This window comes from Epinephelus fuscoguttatus, linkage group LG12, assembly GCF_011397635.1.
Source record: "Epinephelus fuscoguttatus linkage group LG12, E.fuscoguttatus.final_Chr_v1".
NCBI classification, from domain to species: domain Eukaryota; kingdom Metazoa; phylum Chordata; class Actinopteri; order Perciformes; family Serranidae; genus Epinephelus; species Epinephelus fuscoguttatus.
This window is the reverse complement of record NC_064763.1, coordinates 36,752,755-36,775,677: the sequence shown is the minus strand read 5'-3', so window position 1 is coordinate 36,775,677 and position 22,923 is coordinate 36,752,755.

Below are 22,923 nucleotides of genomic sequence, written 5' to 3'. Positions count from 1 at the left end.
TAACCAGATGGTTGGCTGCCACCAGTAACTCCACCCGCTCGGAAAATATAACACTTACTGTCAAAAAATTTTCTTTGGCATAGCTCTCAAAGGGACGGTATGTAATCTGTGACCTTATCTATCACAAATTACCTTGATGTTTTTTTTTCTTTATGCCATACATTACAGTATCTCATCAGTTCAGTTTTTACACTTGAAGAATATGTCATGGGAGTATCATAAAATTTGTTTATACAATAATTACTTTAAAACTTTGCATTTGCTTTATAACAAATTTAAACTAAACTTGTTTTTATGTATGTGTGTAGCTACAGTAAGTAACAAGATTGTCTCACAGCATTGCCTATTTGTCGCCGCCAGTGTTTTCAGAAACATTTTTTAGTGTACTGTTTAGCTGTAAATGAGAACGTTTGTGACACAGCCATTATGGTGGAAATAGTTAAATGAAGCACCGCCCACAAGCCGCACCAACTTTCTCATTTTACAGCTAAACAGTACACTAAAATAAGTTTCTGAATATATTTGAGATGATGAGGCATTGTGGTTCACAAAGAGACTCCTTGGCTCTGATTGGTTGTTTTTGTTCATGTGTGGTAATGCCATTATTGACAATTCAAGAAGGCAGAGGCAATATGTTCTTTTTTCCAAGAATATCTGTCTCATGTACTTCTGTGTGAATAAAGTCACAGTCTAAAGCACTATTCGGACAGGATTAGTTTTACATGGGCACGTGGGGTAATGTCACTTTACCACAGGACGTCAGTAGTATTAATGGCCAATTGGCACGGGATAAGAAATATCAGTAAAACTACCACAAGTGAGAGGGGTAAATCCATTCACGCACCGCCGTCCCCTCCTATCGTCATGGGCTGTCAAAAGCACCATGAAATTGAGTTCGAATATTTTTTGAATTAATTTAGTAGAGTTTGAATAATATTTGAATTTATTCTGATTTTTTTTTTTTTTTTTTTTTTTACAAAACAACACAGAAAATAAGTTGCTTATTGCTGGCACAATATGAACGTGACACTCGGATGAAAACACCCGTTCTGACCTCACTGAAGTGCCAGGTATGACCAGCTTCTGCCTCGCTATCTGAGCAATGTTTGGATACTTCAGTGCGTAGTTTTCCACCACAAGAGTGGATCCTGTTTGGCTCGTAGTGGTGTCTCATTCTGGTAACGTTTCATCTCTTCTTCAAAAAGGGTAGGCAGGGAGGCAGCAGGTGCAACACTCCCCGAACAGGTCACACATCGCGGACAGTGCAGTGGGTGGTGTTGGCGCAGTCCGTTGGCGCCTCTCCCTCCGTCGCTGCGTCCCTCTCTGGCCCGGCTTGTGCGTGAGCCATCTCCGCCCGAATGGGATTCGCCATGATATACAACATTATTGATAGTATTAATTAATTATTAATGATATTCGAATTATCAAATTTAGGTTCGAACTTATAAAAAATATATATATATTCAAATATATTTAGAACTTCAAATTTTTTTTGCCAGCCCTAACACACATATTTGCTGCTGGTCTATTCGCACGGGATTAGTATTACCTGAGGTAATTTTCCAGGACAAAGTCGCGGTAATCTTTACTGACAGTGTGCGGTAATGATTACTGACATGGCACATTCGGACGGGACTAAAATCTATGGTAATTATTACTTTACCCCGCGTACCTATGTAAAACTAATCCCGTCCGAATAGGGCTTAAGCCAATATGACAAAATGTTATTTTCATTAACGTTACCAACCACAGCTTTAATACATGATCACGCTGATGCCCTCTAACTGACTTTTTGGCCACTTGGGATCAACAAAAACACAAGCTATGAACACAACACTGATAAATCATCATCTTTGAAATGGATATGGCAAACTCATTAACTAAGGCTGGATATGCGCACAGATCTCCTGATTTGATTCCAATATTCACTCTCCCTTTAACTCCCGAGGGATATATCTGGCTCTTTAGCTGCTAAACGCTCCACTATGATCAGACACAGCCCCAAATGAATGCTAAGTTTGTTCTGCATTTATATATATATATATATACTGGTATGCTTGATCTGTTAATAGGCAACTGTTTGCTATGCGCCACATGTCAGCCATAATGACTTGATGAGCCATCGGTATGTTTGGGCTGTTTTCTTTTTGATATTAAAGGAAATCTAACCTGTCACAGAGAATGTTTAAAGAACCTGAGTGAAGGAGAGAAAAGTAATCGATGCTTTGTGGGGATAATAAGTCTATCTGTCTGTCTGTCTATCTATCTATCTATCTATCTAATCTGTTCAGCTCATCCCCTCATGCCTTCCTCTCTTCCAACCTCCCGCCTTCCAGTTCTTTATTAGACTATTTAGGGGAAAACAAATAAAACAAAGCACTGCATTACAGCTCTCTAATTACTCATTTGAAAGCACAGCCTCTCACAGTTAACAGGCCAAACACGAATAAAATGGAGGGCAGAAAATGTCCCGCATAACATCAGTGCAAACATCACATCCATCTTGGGCACTGTGAGCAGCCTGGTATAAGTAATGTGTTTGTGTGTGTGTGTGTGTGTGTGTGTGTGTTTGCGATATATAGTATATTAGCAAATGCTGTGCATGTGTGTCTGCGTGGAAGTGTGCTGAGTGTGTATTGGACTGGTGCGTGTATGTGCTTATAAGGGTGTGTGTGTGTGTGTGTGTGTGTGTGTGTGAGAGAGAGAGAGAGAGAGAGAGAGAATCGCCTAGTATAACTAATGCATGCTAGCACAGGGGTAAATGCATGGGGTGGGGATGTAAAGCCACATCAGCATTTACATCACTGTAAATGTCCCTGTAAAGATGCACACATCGCTGCGTCACACACTCACACTACTCACACACACACACACACACACACACACACACACACACACACACACAAATTTGGATTTCTGTACTCTTGAGGACCCATGATGCTGTGCATTCCCTGTTCTCTCATCAGATAAATGTTCACATTGTACACTTCTGCAAATCACGGATACATTACATTTTTACATTATTTTGTAGTTGGTACCAGGGCTTGGCGATATAACAATTGTACGATATATATTTTCAAGCAAGATATAACTTTAGGCAACACCATTTATATCGACATAGTGTCAGGTTGCGTTAAATGACACATACCAGTGTGCATCTCTCCTCTCTCACACTCTTTTTGGAGCCCTTGCCTGACTTGCACCTCCCTGCACATTGCAGCATCACAGACCTCCTACCTTTGTAAGCTGAAACCATTTCCCTCAGTGGAAACAAAGCTTTTATTTACTTGTATATTACTGATAAGAAACAATTAATTATGAAGAAAGCCTCTGCAAAATAGCATTTTAAGTCTTGTGTGTGATTTATGCTGGCTTCATATGAGTAGAGGAAATCTCCACCATTCGCTAGGCTAATTTACAAAATGTAAAATGCCATAGGCTTGTGGTAATAACGTTAGCATTTTATATTTGTTTGGAAAATTTGTTTGGAAATAGGGCTGACCTTCGACTTCATTTTGGAAAATTGAAGCTTCGGAGCTCAGAACGATTTTAAATCGAAGCCTTCGACAACCGTGGGGTGGGGTGCTGAGCGAAAAAAAAAAGTCCAAAAAAGTTAATAACTTAAAAATTATGGCGAAAAGGTAGTTTCTTGCAACCCTAGAATTAAGATAAAAATATTCTCAAACAAAAAAACACTTCTGGTTGCTGATAAGTAGTGTTTAACTTTTGATTTAACACTAAAAATTAAAACCCTCGGTGCTCACTAGCGCAAGCAGACAGATGCACGACTCAGAGCAGCATGTGTCACTGACACTAGACTCAGAGCACAGCGGACCGGTGGAAAATGTCACCATCAGCATATTGTCTTACATCAATAAAATCTATTTTATTATTATTTTGGGTCACATTGTTGAAAGAATTTAGTCGTCTGTGTTCAAGCAGGATAATAGGTCTCCATTCATTGCACATCGGGCTTTCTGTTTCCTTGTCGGAGATGTTTTCTTTTTTAATTACATGATAGATGTTCTCCCTTAACTCACCAGTAAAGAATACCAAAAAGTAGCCGACTGGCGGCGTTAGTGTTGCGTTCAAGGTCCCCCAAAAAAATGGGAGCAAAAAAAAGGCTGAATATTCAAATTTTGTTTTTCACAATCGAATCCCGTGCCATCGAACGAAGCTTCAAAGCTTCAAATTTTTTGGGTCAGCCCTGAGTGAGTTGTAACAGAACTGAACTTTGCAGACTAGTGATTTGGAGGTGTAGCTGTTGCAGCTGCATGTTTTCAAACACGGGAATAAAATCCCTGTCTTTGCATTGTACCAAGATACACACACACACACACACACACACACACACACACACATATATATATATACAGTGGTGGAAAAAAGTTTTCGGACACCCCATGCATTTGTGAAATATTGCATTAAGAATCACTCTTAGGTCTTCAAGTGCAATTTCTTTTAGTACAGTCACAGCCAAAATACTAAATAAATCCTAAAAAAGCCATTAAAATCTTAAAATTGATTGGTTCCATAAAAATACATAAGAAATTTTGAGTATTGGGTCATTTTGGTACCAGTGATGAAGGTTGTTCTTTTTATTAAAAGACACAATTTTTGTTGCCAAGCTTCGTGTCTACATAAAGCCAGCACATTTGAAAGTTCTTCAGACACAAAAATGGCTAAAACCTAACGCAGGAAACACGCCTGAAGATAAAGATTCTCAGCCAGGAAGGGTACAGCTGCCGCCAGATAGCCAGGAAGTGCAGATGCAGTCCTTCAGCAGTTGGATACACTCTGCAGAAATACAGACGAACCAACAGCTTGGAAGACAAACCAAGATCTGGGCGTCCAAGGGTTTCTTCAGCAAGAAATGACCGCATCCTGATCCGCATGTGCAGGCAAAACCGCCGAATGACATCACAGGAGCTTCAGCAGCAGTGGTCAAACCAAACTGGTGTCCAGTGTTCCACCCGCACTGTACGTGGCCGACTTTTAGATCATGGCTTAAGGTCCTACAAGGCTATCAAGAAGCCCCTGATCAATGAGAGACAGAGGTTAGCCCGGCGTCGTTGGGCCCAGGCACACAAGAACTGGACAGCCAGGAACTGGAAGAAGATTTTGTGGTCAGATGAGTCCAGTTTCCAGCTTTATCCTCCTCCTACTAATGTGAGGGTACGCAGAAGGCCAGGCGAAGCATTATCTCCAGCATGTACAGTACCTACTGTCAAGCATGGTGGAGGCAGTATCATGGTTTGGGGATGCATGAGTGCTGCTGGTGTTGGTCATCTCACTGTCTGTGATGGCACATTGAACTCTACCAAGTATTGTACCATTCTCCAAACCCACATGCTCCCTTCTGCGCGTGCACTGTTCCGTCGAGGTAAAAACTGGATGTTTCAACAAGATAATGCCCCTTGCCACACATCCAAGGCCAGTAGAACTTGGCTGCAGGAGCACAGTATCCAGGTCTTAGAGTGGCCAGCTCAATCCCCGGACATGAGCCCCATTGAAAATCTGTGGTGGATTATCAAAAGGTCTGTTTCAAAGCATAAACCAAAGAATTTAGAAGAATTAAAAGCAGTAATTCAAGAAGAATGGGACAAGATTACCCCTCAACAGTGTGAAAGGCTCGTGGGGAACATGCCAGCCAGGATTAGAGCTCTACTACGTGCCAATGGCAGGACTACTAAATATTAATTTGATGATGTGATGGTTTATTTATGTTTTGTTCAGTTTTGAACACATTCTCTGTTATTTGTTGACTTTGATACCGACAATGTTGAGAAGTGACATATTGAAACTGTCAAGAATTTAGTTTTGTTAGTTTTTCTTGTAAACAATAAACAAAAAAATATAATTTGTATTTGTTTGTATCTGTCTAATGCAGCCACACCTTTTGAAACACAAAAAAGATTTTTCCACAAATATTTCATGATAATATTTGAGATTGTGTAAAATTTTAAGGGTGTCCGAAAACTTTTTTCCACCACTGTATGTGTGTATGTATATATATGTATCATGTATTGCTAGTCAGCCTGTGAATACCGAGATATGAGTTTTTGTCCATATCAGCCCTAGATGGTACATTGAAACTTTATGTTTCTCAACAGTTCTGTGGTGAAGTTGTGGTTAGGTTTAGGCATATGGTCAGGAAAAGATCCTGTTTTGGTGACAAACACCCAGGTTTGGTGGTAAAAAAGCTGGGACAAATTGGTGACAAACACTCTGAGAATTGCTGTGATGTATCGTTTCAAAAACACCCAGATTTGGTGCCACAAATGCCGCTGGGAAATGCTGCGATGTGCTGCTAGAAACACCAGGGTTTAAAGCCACAAGCACCAGAGGGAACACTGCAAGTGATTGCCAAAAAGCAATCAATGTTCTTGTTTGTTGGTCTTGCCCAGTGGTCTGCAGCTTGGCTAGCATCTTGCCTAGGTGACACACCATCCACCACCTGCAGATACAAAATCAGCTTACTTTATTTTATAAACGTTGACATAACACATGTTAAACATGCAGTATATCATATTCATGGTTTGCAGAAATGTACAATGCAGCATTTTCCTCTGGAGACTTGGCTGGTTTAACATACTGGCACAAGGCTGGTATCATTAGTGTATTTTCAGAAATGGCAAGCTATTGCCTCAACCCTGAAGGCAACATATTTTCTCACCAGCAGTGGTATCTAGCCATGCAAATATTTTCTTCCCCCTAGGTTACCTGGCTAACTCATCTCTCAACAGTTTTCAAAAATAGTCCCTATTGAAGCTGTTCACATTTTTCTGTGGATTATCCGAAGAAACAGGGACACTCGTTCTGGCATGTCATTTTTTAAATTTTGAACACCACAAAATGAAATTCTGCTCGCTTCCATTGAATTGCGAAATAACTGAGACAGATTCATGTATCTCAAGCTCTAGGCAAACAAAACCCAAACATACAGCTTAAGGGAAGTGTGACATTCTTTGTTGTAAGTTTGGTGACTGACCCTTTACACCAGAAACAGTCGTTGGAGACAGAGATGACTGGACGAAAATATTTTCATTCCCAGGGTCCAAAGACCCGATTGGTCCTCATAAAGACAGAAGTACAAGAAGCAGACAAACACATACCCATATACACATGGGAACTTGCATTTGAATCTGCATTTGAATTACACACACCTACTACCATGGCTTTCACTAAGGGGTCACACATTTGAGTCTCTGACTCACAGAGACTGTAGTCTATCCTGTTACTCATTCTAATGTGTTTTTTCTGTTCATTACTCATTCTGCTCTCTGCTCCACCGTCTTCGCGCTGCTCCCTTTTCCCAAACCCGATGCCACGGCTCCCTTGAGCCTGTTTAAGGATGGACTTTTTATCTAGTGTGGCCAATCGATGCTTCTTTCAAGTGATTTAGAATAGGTTATGCAAGGCACTCCAAACTGGCTCACGCTGTGGGCGCGGGTGGAATTAAATCAGAACTGGGAAAAAGAAGACTCAATCGCTTAATCTTATGGCCCAAAAATCATTTGTCATGAAGATAATGAGAAGTGACACACGTTTGTACATAATCACAGAGGCTGTTGTCGTCATTTGTACATTTTGTCATGTTTTGCTTCACAGCAACTTAAGAAGCTTTTACATATTTTAAAACTCTGAACTTTAATGGTTCTAGATCAGATTTTTTAATCAAGTGCCACTTATTTAACCTGACTGGGAAGCTTTGTGTTGGTATTAGCATAGTCTTTTTCTTTCTTTCTGTTATTTATTTAATTTATTTGTTTGGTAGTTCTGCATAGCTGTATAAAAACACTTTATGGAGCTTAAATGTATCTGGATGTAGTTGGGTCATATTTTGGTAACAGCTTAAATGTGGACTATGTTTAGTTTAGTTTATTAAATTTAATTCTAACAGGGACAGTGCACATACATATACATACATATACACACATATATGTGTGTGTGTAATTTAAATAAAAATTTGTATTCAGATAATGTTCAAGTCAAGTTGGTAGAGCAAGCTCAAATTGGCCTACATTATGCAGATCCATACTGTATGCTAATGCAGTTTAATACAACAGCCCTGCGTCAATACCCACCTTCGTGAAGGATTTTTGTTTGGTTTCAGTTTAAGAGAGGTCTTTATTTTTGGTGACCTCATTAAATTTGCAAATTGCTCTGTCCAGCTTCACACTGATTCCAAAATTACTGCACCCACTTGCGGATGATAGTTGTTGCAGTTTTAAACACATGGGTAATGTTACAAAAAATGGTTGCAACGGTTACATGGTTTCATTTACCCAACAAAACTCATTGGGTAGGTTTAGAAAATCCATCATCCTTTATTTTTATGCCTCTATGGTGGCAGCAGCCATGGCTGGAGACATTATGTCTTTGGGTTGTCCGTCCGTTCTTCCGTCCCATCCTTGTGGACACGATATCTCATGAATGCCTCACTGGAATTTCTTCAAATTTGGCACAAATGTCCATTTGGACTCAACGATGAACTGATCAGATTATGGTGGTCATGGGTCAAAGGTCAAGGTCGCTGTGACCTTGTATCTCTCTCATTCTGGTGAACGCAATTTCTCAAGAAAAGCTTGAGGGAATTTCTTCAAATTTGGCTATTCGGTCAATGGTCAAGTCTATATGACCTCATCTGTCTCATTTTTGTGAACATTCTGGGCTCTAGTTTCCCGGCGCGGCGCAGGGTGGCGAACCCTGCACAGAGCTAGTTTTGAGCAGCGCAACCCGAGGCGCGCTCAGTTTGGTAGTTTGGCAGACCGAGGTGCGCTGAGATGGGTGTGGCGGCGCAGCAGGGGGAGGTGTCGACAGATCGAGCTTGGCGCAGTGACAGTTTAATGCAAAAGGCTTCGCCAAAGGTGCGCTAAAAGCTTGCCAGCTGAAACCAGGTCTACTGTAAGCGCAGGCGGAGCGCAGCTGGTGTAGCGGAAGTTTGGCTGACCGGTGGACAGTGCGCACACATCACCAGAACCTCACAGGCAGGTTTCCAGAATGTCAGGTACATTAACAATGCAATAAATACCCCACAAAAACCACTATTCAATGCAACTATCTGCTATCAGCACATAAATGTATCTCTATATCGACTGTCCCGTCACATCTGATGTCAGATCAAAGGGGATTGGCACCGTTTGGCACGTTTGGCACGCGTAATGGAAACCCAACCTGATTTGATTAACACAGCTGCAAACTAATGAGTTTACATCCCTCTCAGCCAACCACAAACAGCCACAGCATCAGATAGGGAGAATATATTCAGCATCTGTCATCTTAGAGAAGTCAAAAGAAAAGAAACAGAGTGAGACTGCGAGGAAGAAAGAGAGAAACACAACATTGATTTACAATTGTGGTGACCTCCTCCCAGGCTACCTTTGCATCATCAGCCCGTGGAGGTCTGCTCGCAGTTCCGTATATTCGGACATTGTGAGCAGACCTCCAAAACATCAGTTCTCCTGGGAGAAGTTTGGCCGTGCGCTGCGCCTCCGCCTCACCCGGTCTGCGAAACTAGAGGCCGATACCTCAAGAGTACCTTGAGGAAATTTCTTCAATTTGGCATAAAAGTTCACTTGAACTCAACAATGAACTGATTAGATTTTGGCGGTCAAAGGTCAAGGTCACTGTGACATTGTCTGTCTCATTTTTGTGAATGTGATATCTCAAGAACACCTTAAGGGAATATCTTAAAATCTGACATAAACACCCACTTGGACTGAAGAATAAACTGACTAGAATTTTGTGGTCAAAAGTCAAAGGTCAAGGTCAGCGTGATCCAGAAAAATATTTGTTTGGCCATAACTCAAGATTTCATATGCTAATTATGACAAACCTTCACACAAATGTATAATAGGATGAAATATTGAAGTGATGACATTTTATGTCCAAGAGGTCAAAGGTCAACTTTACTGTAACATCTTAATATTCTGAATAAAACATTTCTCTGGCCGTTATTAAATGTCTTTTCTCAGGAACAGAAGGGGAGACATTTAGCTAGATATTTAATAACCTTGAAACTGTGGTGATTGTATAGATCTTCTGTGCTGTCTGTGGGACAGTGACATAGATGCAAATTCTAAGTGAAACTTGACTGGTGCACGTAGGCATACAACCATGGGGCGGTTTGTTACTAAGGTACTGTTACGTGAGAAATGTCGACTTACTACTTTTTGTTGTTAAAATAACTCTACATTGACTTTTTGTTTCACTAAATAACAGTCGGGGCTTTGTTTAACCCATTCATCTCTCCTCTGTCCTTCCACCCAAATCGGACTTTCCTGCTCTTTATACAGCCACTAGAGGTCGTTGCCTAAAAATGAAATGTCAATATGGGTCATAATTTCTGCTTTTAAAAAAGCCCTATGTGGTCATATTCAGGAGGAGGACTGTCTCAATTTTTCAGATTTAAGCTCCAATAAATCCAACTTGGCACTTAAAGGGCTGTTTTTATATCAAAGCAGGAAAAGCACAGATGTAAATAATAAAATGAACGATGGCTGGATTCCATTTAGGTGCTTCAGTTTCAGGGTCCTGGTATTGTGCGTGCTGTCACTGTCATGCTGCCATGGCTTACTGGGACACTTGAATGGAGCAGAGCCATCGTTAATGTTTTTAGTAACACCTGTGCTTTTCTTGCTATGGCAGTTTTAAAATGTGTGCTGTGAAAAAGGCCTAAAATACAGAAGTGTCTGAAAAGGCAAGCGAATATGGATGCCTCGTGTCGGTCAGGGTAGTTAAACAATATTTTTCACCTTTGCATGACCAACAACTGTCATGAGTTATTGGGTGATGCCAATGCAAGTCATAAAGATGGAACCTTTCACATCTCTCTATCATCCATTCCACACGACATGAGCTTGGCATGAGCAGAGGTCTAATCAACCAGAATGACTGAAAACACATGTGTGGGTGTACAGTTTTATTGGTATCATTGAATATACTGTGAGGCTTCTTGAGGTGTCATGGGCTTAAATCAGCAAAAGATCAGTGGAAAGACTCAGGCTTGGTCCGCACAGACCTGGACATTTTTGTAAACATACACGTAGCTTTATATGCATTTTGGCCTTTCGTCCAACTATGTTTAAGGTTATTAGAGACAAACCTCCTTTCAAGGTGAAAATGTTCAGAAACTCTGTTTTAAGTGCTGATGTGTGGACAGGGAAGGAAAATGTTTGGCCTGTATTGTCAGAGAGTGCACCGTTATCTCCTTATGCAAGGGGTCACTAATGGGGTAACATTTCATGCAGTGCCGGCACCATGCTGGCTCTTACCTCGCTCGGCATGGTATTGGCAGGACTTCAACTGTGTTTTGTATGTAGATAAAAACATTCTTTGGAATGAAGAAGGAGAAAACCCAGTTCACAAAAATAAGTGTTAGTCCATGTGCACTAGGCCTCAATCCTAATGCCCACACTAGCCGTGTGCCATATCGTCTCATTCACGATAATACCGGTATCATTTTTAATATGATATGAAAAATGAAAATACGAAAAATTCACATCATGATACCCGCAATATTTCAGCTTGTTGACATATTTACATCATACTGTTACCTGCAGCAACAACCAGCATGGCTAAGAGCGAAATTATTACCGACTCCGCGGTGGTTCCAAAAAGAGGAGCAGCTTCAGTGGCGTGGAATAAACTGTGGCGTCATGAATGTTTTATAAACAGCCCCGCACCTCTCGGACTCTTTTAGTGAGTTACGCTCAGGCAGCACGGCGTCTCTACCTCTCCTCTCTTGTTGTGGTCACACTGGAGCCGATGTCATCAGGTGATTTTGTCATAAACCTTTGGTAATGTAAACCTACATGATGCTTGCGGCTCAACAAAAAAACAACATAAATGTGAATGTGCAGCAGTTAATGTAGCGTAACAGCCTGTCACAGGTTACAGTGTGATTTTATTTTTTTATTTTAATGTTTATTTAACAGGGACGATACATACAACATTGCCACAAAAAAATGGGAAAATGTGATCCATATAAGACATCTAGCTTCAGCTAATTTGTAGTCTTTGTCCCTGGTCAGGCTTTAGAATACAATAAAATATACTGAATACAATAAAAAAAAATGCAATGATACAAATACAGTGAATAATACAGTGAGAACAATGAATAAATAAAAACAGTTGCAGTTGTAAATTAGGGTGATGATTAGAAGAAAAATGACAGAGCATGAAGGTCCAGGTGGAAAAAGAAAAGCTCAAACATTTAGGATTTTGCTGAAAGAGGGAAATAACCTGTTGATTTATAAACATAGATCCCGGGGTACATTTTTTTGTATTTGGGAGCTGTCTAAATGTGTAATTTGTGGTCAAATTTATTTTGTTTAGCTACTAATATTGTATACAGAATATGAATCTCACTCTGAGTTACTGTTGTTTACAAACTGAAGAAGTGAGAGATCATTTTTTTAGTTTTTACTGAATATTTGAAGGCAAACTGTCTTTAAAGCTATATCACTTATTTTGTTGCAATTCTATTTTATTAAATTAATAATAGATTTTTTTTTTTTTTTTAATTTGTCACATCCTCATACAGTATATCATTATTGCAAAAAAAAAACCTGTAATATCGTGGTATTATTTTAGGGGCATATCACCCCTAGCCCACTCTAACGTAACTGTTGCATGTGTAGCAAGTTGCCTCATCTCTGGGTTCATTATGACACTGCCTGTTTGCTAATGTGCTCCTTTTCTTTAACAAAATTGTTTTCAGTTACAAAGCTCTGTATCTAATTTGCCAACCATGGGAATAAATATTGGTTGATTCTGTATTTTGTAATTAAATATGTAAGTTAGACTGCAGGTGTGAATGTGGAAGATTGGCTCTGATGTATTTGTTGCTTTCATGCTGTTTTCATCAGTTAAGTTTTGCTAAGATTTTAAACTGTAGAATTGACCAAATTGAAAGCGAACAAACCTCCAGCCTAGGTTGTAATAGTTAGTCTTAGCTGAGCTCTCTTTCTGTCACTGCCTGTCACACTCTCTGTCAGATCTCTTCTTCTTCTCTTACTCTTCCAGTCTTCTAATTTGCTTCTATTGTTCCCGGGAAATTAGAATATGCAAATGGAATGGTCGGTGGCAGAGTCGTCATGTGCCACAATCACACACAGTGAGAATATTATTCCTCGTCGCCATGCTCTGGCTAATTAGCCTGATTTGATTGTTAATGCACTGCCAATTAGAGGTGGCAGGCGTCACTATGGCTCCGCTTGACAGCCCTCATTTAGAGGTGAGCGAGCAACTCGGCCGAGATGAGCTCTGTCTGGGATCAGGCAGGCTGTTACACAGACTGTCTGAGTCAGTTAGCGCTTAGAGAATGTGTATATGTCTGTGTGTGTGTGTGTGTGTGTGTGTGTGTGTGTGTGTGTGTGTGTGTGTGTGTGCGCAGTCTGATCAAAACGGTCTCTAATTGTCTTTCCCCTTTGTGTGTGCACTTGTGTTGTAAAGTGCTTCCATGTGTGTGATTTGTTTTAGCCTGTCTGTATCTGTTACTGTACTTTTGTGCTCTCTTGTGTGTTTGTGTATGTTTCACGCTATAGTCTCTGAGCCTCTTGGCAGCCAACACACTGATGGAAGGCATGAATAGACTTATAGATGCATGTTATTCCAGACTATAATGCACCTATAGTACTGTATGCTGGGGACACAACACTGCCTCCTTCACATGCTCTGAGGCTTTTAGGTGCTTTTTCACACATTGTCTGTGTTGCTCTAAACTAACGGCGTCTTCCCATATGTGGTTTTGCCTCCTACCATGCAAAGATGAAAATGCATGTGTTGTGTGTGCACTGTCATGCATTATGCACCAGTGCAATACTTTCCGGTTATGGTACTTAAAGGCAGACTTTCTAAAATATGAGTGTGGGCATGTAGGAGGAAAATTCCACCCCATGGCTCAATATTATGTCATTAGTCTGTGAAGCTCAGTGGGTTCTAGGATTTATTTTGTTGCTCTATGAAATATCGGTACCTACTTTCCCTTGAGCTGCCTCATCTATTTCTGATTTGCATCTTGATTCGCTGCACTTTACCGAGTGATGTTCAACAGCCCTAAGGGAACATGATTGGACTTGTTGCATTCACTGTGACATGCACTGTAGATGCAGAGATCAATAGGAAACCAAGAGTTTTGACACACACGGGTACAGAAGAGCTGAATATATTGCTTTCTGGTCTATTGAGGCTCCTGCTAGTCGAGTATTTTGTGCCTCTGCCAGCTCTATGTGTTTCTCTGTATGACTGTGAGAAGAGAATGTCCTTGCGTGGGTCCAGACCTTGGAATCCGCCCACTTTACCAAGTTTAAGTCCAATGATTTGTCTGGCATTGTGACGTGAAACAGCAGTTTCTTGGTTACAATAAAAAACAACCAATGAGCACCACAGGAGGACTCAACTAGCCAATCAGCGCCACGGGTGGAACTAATGCCATTGTTAAGCTGTTGTCAAGCTGTTGTCAAGTAGTACACCTCAACAAAAGGGGAGCAATAACAACAATGACGACCGCTATAATTGTTGCTATCCAGGCTGTTCTACATCAACATGTCTTCTCAAAATCACCTGACATTGTCATTTATTTTACTTGACGCCGCTCTGCTCTTAAAACCCTGGCAAAACAGGTGAGTTGGCATGGCTATGCATCAGTATGGACTTCAAATGATCCCCCCTCCCCCATGGAAATCTGTTAAAGCGGAGGCAGTGTCAGACTAAGAATGGAAACGTAGTGTTACAAGTTGACCATTAACACCAAAGATACTGGATTACTACAAGATCGCCCACCTACAATATACTCCCATTGTATGAAATGGTATACATGTCCGGTCTCCTAAGTAGGCGTTGTCCCACGTACCCCAATCAAAGACAATGGAGAACCGCCAATCAAAGACGAGTATCTCCAACCTTGCTTCTGTCAACATGTGTGTACCCTTACTGGCCGTAAGCTAAATAAATAAATGGTCCGTGAAAAAAATATTTTTTCCAGTGGATGTCTTAGTTACAACATGATTGAGCTAACTGGAGTAGTTTTATGTCGTATCCGACAACGGGAGGCTTTTAACAGATGACGTCCTGATGTTAGCTTTGCTGCTGCTGTTAGCTGTCCCTGTCAGCTGCAGCCACTGATGCTCTCTAGACATCGTGATTTCCCAAAACTGAATAAATACCACACATAGCAACACAAAACTGCTTTGTTAGCTCAATCATGTTGTAACTAAGATATCTGCTGGAAAAAATATTTTTTTAATCCAGTATCTTTGGTGAAACTGCACTGATTTCAGCACCAGAGAGGAGATATCCTTTGCCAGATCTCGTGAGAGTATGTTGTTGAGACAGAGACAGGTCTTGAAGTAAATTTCCTCCTGATTTGTCTGTCTGAAATTTGTCGGAATGTTCTGAAGATATGTGCCTTGTGATAAATGGGTCCAATATTTGCTTCCGTGACTATAGGGCGAAAGAATCGGCCATAATCTGTAATCATGTTCATTTCTCCCACTGAAGTCAATGGACTCAGGACCTGCTGTTAGTCTCCTAAAGGGGCGTGGTGGTCGGGAACCCCACGTGACACTGATACAGGAAACTGACTCGCAGTGGACCGTCTTGGTTTATCCACCGTCTTTGTTAACACTTCGCTAAGTCCCGCCCCTAGACACAGACTGGCCAATCATAACATAGCATCCGGCCGGCTCAGACCATGGTCCGACAGCAACACCGCTGTGCTCCATTATACAACAGTTATTTCCGACTGAGTAATTTGATTGGACGAGAGGCATTCCGTGAGTGCTGATATAGAGTATAACATCACTGGGACATTCAGTAAAATCGCTCTGCTCGCAGGTGTTATGAATATAAATAAAACCGTTAATTAACCAACTGTCACACTCACTACATTGACGCAAACTGACACTATAGTGTTACACCAAGAAGATGGATATTTTCCCCAAAATTACATTTGAATTAAACTATGAGTGGCTGTCAGGAGAGGACGAGGAAAAGGAAAGCCAGGACTCTTCTGTGCAGACGTCCAGGTGTGTTTGAATCCGGCCGTGCCAACATCCAGGTTTGCCAACGTTTCATCAGCCGAACTGGACGAAGACACAGTTGCAGATCAATGTAAATACAAAGTAGCTTGTGAGTTCCTGGCGTGTGTGCTGTGTTGCCTGGCAACAGACTGGGGGAACTACATAACATACTTAAATTTATTTAATCACCTTTTGTTAACATTTCCTTACTCAGCATTGCTGTTTAAGCTGTTGTTGAACTGTTGTATAAATGCAATATCACACTTGAGGTCGTGATGTTGTACTGTATATCGTCACAGCCTCGTGCCTATGACCGAATCGCAGCCGTGATGATATACAGTACAACATCACTCCCACTTGTGTCATATTGTTTAATTGACTCTGATGCATTCGTTTCATATATCCTTCATTTTCAGGCTGGTTTTGTGGATTTCTAGTTAAACGTTGTGTCTGGGGCACGTTGTGTATTAATGATGTGTCATCACTGATGTGTCATTGCATTGTGTGCAGATGAACGTTGTTTGACTTTCCTCGGAGATCCCTGCCCATCTGATGGCGGAGGTCTGGGTGCTGGCAGCGCAACGGGGACAAAGCCAAACACTGTTCATCTGCACACACTGCGATGCCACACAGCTGGGTCAAGTTTCCCTTTATATTCATTGTCTTCTGTGGCGATCAGCAGTGATGTGGTGGTTCACTTTTACACTGTGATCTGTAGCCTATAGTTCGGCTTTAGCTTCTAACTATCTTTGTCTTTTTAACCTGTTGCTGCTGCTGAGTCAGTTTGACATCCTGGATATATCGTTGTGTATTTAACGTGGGCTCAATGCTTACTCCGACAGCTTGTTGGACCATCACAAAGAGGTGGGGCTTAGTCAGAGGACAATACTGTCTGATATCAGGCAAAGAATGTTCTTTTTAAACTCCAATGTAGATGCACTGCTCAGTATGGGAGCGATCACACCGAGATGAAACGCTAGAAACGCGATGCCAGTAAAACCATTGTTTTCCTATGATACGGCGCGTCTGAGCGGTGTTCAAGCGGGTTTTTCCGGCATCTTTCTAGACGCGTGTTTTTGTAGACGCTCTTTTTAGACGCACGCATTGAATAAGCGCTTCCAGCGTTTCAGTCGTCTTTGAAGCACCCGTCTCTAGCGTCTCATTTCTGTGTGATCACCCCTTATGACTGCACTTAGCACTTATACACAGATATAAGGAGCTCCTCCAAACAAAGTCTGTTTTGTTGTTGTCAATCAAATTCCCTATATGTTTTATTTGAAGAAAGCAATAGCCGTCTATACTTGTACAACCGATATATGAAACATAGTTATTCTCAGAAAATTTACAGATTGGTAAAATAAAATGTTTATTGCCCAAATTTAAGATCTAATTATTGTGTGAAAACCTGCCAGGAATGAAATTCTTATTGGAAAAATGTATGTCTAATACAATATAATCTGTGTAAAGAAAAATACAGAAGACATAATCTCAGTGTCCTCAGTGATAGCTTTGGCCCTGAATGCCTGGAAAGGATGGAAAACTGAATTTAGAGTCCACCATTGTGACTCTGCATTGTGCAGAAAGTCAATTGATTGAGAAGATATAATTATAACCTCATTATGTGTGTAATGATGTTTTAATGTGTGGCTGTGGCTAAACATCTTGCTAAGTGCCCATACCATAAGGAAACATTCTGACCTTGTCTAGAAACTCGTTATGTTCTTGAAGTAAGTACGTAAGTAAGTAAGTTCAGATGCAGGAAAGGCTTATGGAGGCTTTCTGCTACTTTGTTCATGTGGTGTTGCAAAATAAACCACATAAGCCTGTTTATTATTAACACAAGGGACTTTATACTGTATATTGTCAACCATTTCTTCTCCGCAATAAAAACACCCTTTTATAATAATCACACAATGCATTCTGTCTGCTGTTAGAGCTATGACAGCTGTAAAAGAATTTAGCAGACGCAGACACAATTTCCTCCAGATGAATATCAGATTTTTTCCTTTTGAGAATCTTTTCCTTTTTCAAGATAGCAGCAAATGCCCTAATCTCTAAATGCACATCTTGTTTTGTCCCCTGGAATATGTTCTGTCGTAAAAAGCCATGTAATGATGAATGACGAGCGTGAGAGAATGCCTGCAGACGGCGTTATCTGTGCTGCAGAAACCTCCATCTACACTAAATCAAATATCGCCCCATTTAAACATTCCATTTATTCACATGAATTATGGCAAAGACCCCTATGGCTCTCATAACAGGTAGAGTGAGAAGGAGGGGGAGTGTGCGTGTGTGTGAATTACAGGTGATGTATACCTGAAGCCATGTCTTTGAACAAAAGCACAGCTAATCAGAACAGACCTCTGGGTGCCTGCAGCCTCACCTTCATGAGGACACACGCAGATCTCATAAAGAGCAGGTCAGTCCTGCTGCTTTTTCATCACCTGTATGGTCACAAGCTCCTGGTAATGACTGATTGAATGACTCTGGGGTACAAGCAGCTGAAATGACGGGTGGCTGGTGCTTTGCATTGAGCAGAGTCAGTTCAGGTGAGCGGAGAAGCTTGAAAAGAGTCCCAACTAAGTCAGCTACTCGAGCATGACTAACTGGGAGGAGGCCTTGAGGCAGAAACAGGACACGCTGAAGGGACTACATCTCCCAGGTGGCCATGGAGAAACACTCTGTACTTGTTGCCATCACAACCATGATCCAGATTTTGTGAGGTTTATGGCTAAAAAGGGATCCGTCTTAAGTAAAACTCTTACAAGAGTTTGTGCAAGAGTTCAACTATGTGTTTACATTCGACAGACTGCCAAGTATTGTTCCTCAAACATGAGTGAACAATGACAAATCATGGTGAGTAGCTACACTATGCAATGATGATGTCACTAAATGGAGGATTGTCTAACAGATGAGGTTAGTGTGCGATTGTTAAAATAAGACGTCAGCGGCCTGGCTGTTGAAAGAGGAATATTAACAGCGTAGATGCTCCAGTTCACAGGCAACGTTGTCATAACCTACAGAAAAAAACTTTCTTCTTTGAAACAGCTATTCAAATCTATACCTCTTTTAACTTGTGAGCTCTTGTTAGTGTTGTGTAATTCCAATTATGTTTTCCTTTCTGCACAGTAAGTTGCTGTGGTTGCTTCTAAGCTGCAAGAAGTATACATGCACTCAATTCACCTGCAAGGACGACGGAATAAATAAGTAATTTCTCTACCAATTTGCCATTTTGAGAGCCAAGGTTTGTTTCTTTGTTTGTTCATTTTTGTGGTTATTGAATAAAATAAAGAAACGTTTAAATCAGTCATTATATATGAATTATTTCCCCTTGTAATTTAAAAACAAACCCATTTTATGAAGACCTGGGTGACGTTGCTTTGTGGCGTGTGGAAAACAATCCTATTCTTTCCATTGAGCTTCCCACTTTTGACTTGTTTCATCTGCTATTGTTGAAGGCAACTGCCACTGCACAAATACTACTGAAACTCTACTACTGTAGCCTTTGTAGTTTGACTTAACATGAGTAATCCTGTGTCTCTACACTTGTAAGAAGGTTGTGTTTGCAGTTGTGTGTGACGTGTACATGCTAATTTGAATGTAGTCAGTGTAACTTTATTTAGATTAAGCTTCTCGTCATGTATTGAGTCAAAAATCAAGTTCAAGGTTAAGGTTACTATTATGATATTAAGGGCAAAATCAACATACAACACTGATAGAACAGTGACAGTCTTGTGTCCCCAGTGAAAGGCTTTCCCTCCACCTCAGAATCCCAAGCCCCTTCTCTGATTACAATGAGAGCATGACATCATTTTTACACAGGACGGATACTTTTAGCCATAACCTATTGTTAGTGGCAAGAATAATGGACAGATTAAATTTAAGAATGTCTAGCAGATCATTTACTGCAGCTATGTGATTGACCTTTTAACTATTAGAGGTTATTATTAACTATTAGACACCCAGATATCTTACATATCCACAAACAAACAAGACAAAACATGCAGGAGTATTCCATTGGTTAACTAATTCTGAAGATAAATTTCTTTTTTCATCTTTGGAAAAAAATCTTGAAGCCTTGCAGTGTCAACAAAACCAATAAGTTGTGTTGTAGAACATCTTTGGTGTCAAATTCAGAGAGCTAAACCTAAAGATAGGCAATACAGTTTTTGAGAGGATTGGACCAGACTGAATTCAGATTAATTAAAATACTGCTGAGCCCCAGATCTGGCCACCTAATGAGAGTGTCTTCCAATTAGTGGAAAGACTTTGGTCCAGAATATACTGTGGGCAGTGAGTTGTCAATGCCAGAGATCCAGTATTTGCAATCACTGAGTCATTAGCATTGGTCATCAACCTGATCCGCCTCCACAGATTTATGATGGTCTTTTTGTGTTCTTCTGAAACTCTGACATCTCTTTTGAATCTTATACAGGTATTATTGACGCAGGCTGTTCTTATACACAGGTTTATTTATGAAAAGTAATGCACCACAATTCATATATAACACACGTACTGTAACTGGGAAGGCTGTGATCATGTGACCAATGTGTTGATGGGAGTAGAACGAGGTTGGAGGTTTTTTGAGGAGGTTTTCCCCACCGTTGGACCATTTTTTTCTCGCAGTTATTAATAGCAGTCTGTTCTCTGGAGTGGTCCCTGTTCATTTTAAACATGCCGTTGTGCAACCTTTGTTAAAAAAAAACCTGGGCTGGATCCTACTGTTTTGGCAAATTTCAGGCCTATCTCTAAATTGCCTTTCTTTTCTAAAATCTTGTCTGTTCTGGACTTTTTAAATGAATAGAATACTCTTGAGATTTTCCAATCCGGTTTTAAAACATTGCACAGCACTGAATCAGCGCTTTTAAGAGTTTTTAATGACATCGTTTTAGCTGCTGATTCTGGTCACTGTGTTGTCCTTGTACTTTTAAATTTGACTGCAGCATTTGATACAGTGGACCATGGGATCCTGATTGCTCGTCTGGAGCAGTGGATGGGCGTCAGTGGCACCGCACTTGAATGGTTCAGGTCCTACCTGTTACATCGAACCTTCTGTGTCAGCCTTGATGACTCCGTGCCCTTCACTGCTTCCCTCTCATGTGGGGTACCACAGGGCTCTGTGCTTGGCCCTCTTTTATTTTCCCTCTATCTACTCCCACTTGGTTCAATTCTCAGGAAACATGGCATTTCTTTTCATTGCTATGCGGATGACAGTCAGATCTATGTCCCCCTTAAAAAGTCAGACAGTCGTGCTATATAAATAAAATGGATTGGATGAAGTAGCCCACATATGGAGGCTGGTTGGGGCTGGTGCATGGGTCACAAAACACAGGACTTTTTCCCAGGAAATCTGTGTTTGGAACCAAGTCATCTTTAAGTCATTTTAATGCACATCATGACTGTTTCTTTTCCTAAACCTAACCTACATAACTTTACGTGAAGTATGTAAAATCATTAATGGGCTGCTAATTAGTCAGATATCATAAAAACCATTCTATCTGCAATTTTGTAAGATATGTGAACCATTGCTGGAGGAAATGTTGGAATCGTGACACCTGAGGTGACAGTTCACTGCTACTGTCTCACTCAGAAAGACCTTCTGTACTTAATGTCAATCTGGGTAGATGTACTGTTGCATACTGTTGCAACATAAGTACTGTTGCATATTGAAGTGTATTGTTTTTTAACACTGTTTGATGAATATATAAATACAAAACAACAATACACACTGCAGAAAGTGCTGCTCTCTTAAAATAGCATGTATCCGGACTATGACCAGCACAAAGACAGGTTTTAGATAAAGCGTATATTTACTTAAAAAATATGTAATTTATTTTATAAATAAAAATAATTAACGAAGCATCTGTGTTCTTACTTGAGTATAAATAATTGAAATGCCAGAGTGAAGGCAGGATTCTGAAAGCAGAAAATGCAATAAAGATAATCTCTCCTGTCTGAGAAATTCCCAGTTGCTCTCGTGATGCTGCCAGTTATCAACAGTAAACACACACACACACACACACACACACACACACACACACACACACAAACATTACAGTAAAAATATAAATATGTAAAAACAGGATTGTATCTTTCATGGTGTTGCCTTAAAGGTTAGATACACTGTAAACGACGCGGCTGGCCATCGTCAACAGGTTTGTCTTCAATATCTCAAAAGACTTTTGGGAAGTTAGTCTGTCAGGATGAAGTGTTGCATCATCGCCATGATAAAATACTCCAGTCAAGATTTATGTTACCTGCAGCGATGGATTTTTTAGGTGCAACATAGCTGGAAAATGAAAGATAAGAAACATATCATCATATTTACAGATTTCCTCATGTGAAACCCAATTTTCTGGAAAAGCAATATCATCCATTAGAGAGGATAAAATGTTGAGACTTGATAATGTAAGAGGTTATATTTATAGCGTGTAAAGCGAGCCTCCCACATGAAACACAAACATATGTGGTTAAAGACATCTGGCATTTTGCGACTTATTATCATCTTTCACTCCTTCCTTACATTTACCATCACCGTGGAAACAGACGGAGATTGACATGTAGCTTTTCCATCAAAAGCTTCACCCTTGTACCCTTGTTGGTAATTAGCTTTCTGATTTTGGTGCCCAGGAAGTTGCTATTATGGAAAAAGGCCAGAGTTATATTCACACAGAAGATTCTTCTTCATTTGTCTTCACTTTGTTTCAGATGCAGAGAAACAACACAAATGAACCATTTAAGTCTCAAAATACACATGTTGTTCTTTTGCATTTCAGATATCAGTCTCTATGGGAACATTTTTGAAATCGTGCTTATTTGCTTCTTTGAATTGGAAATTATTCCTATCAGTTGTACTATGTTCATATGGAGCTGTAGGCTGGGGGTGTTTAGCCTAGCC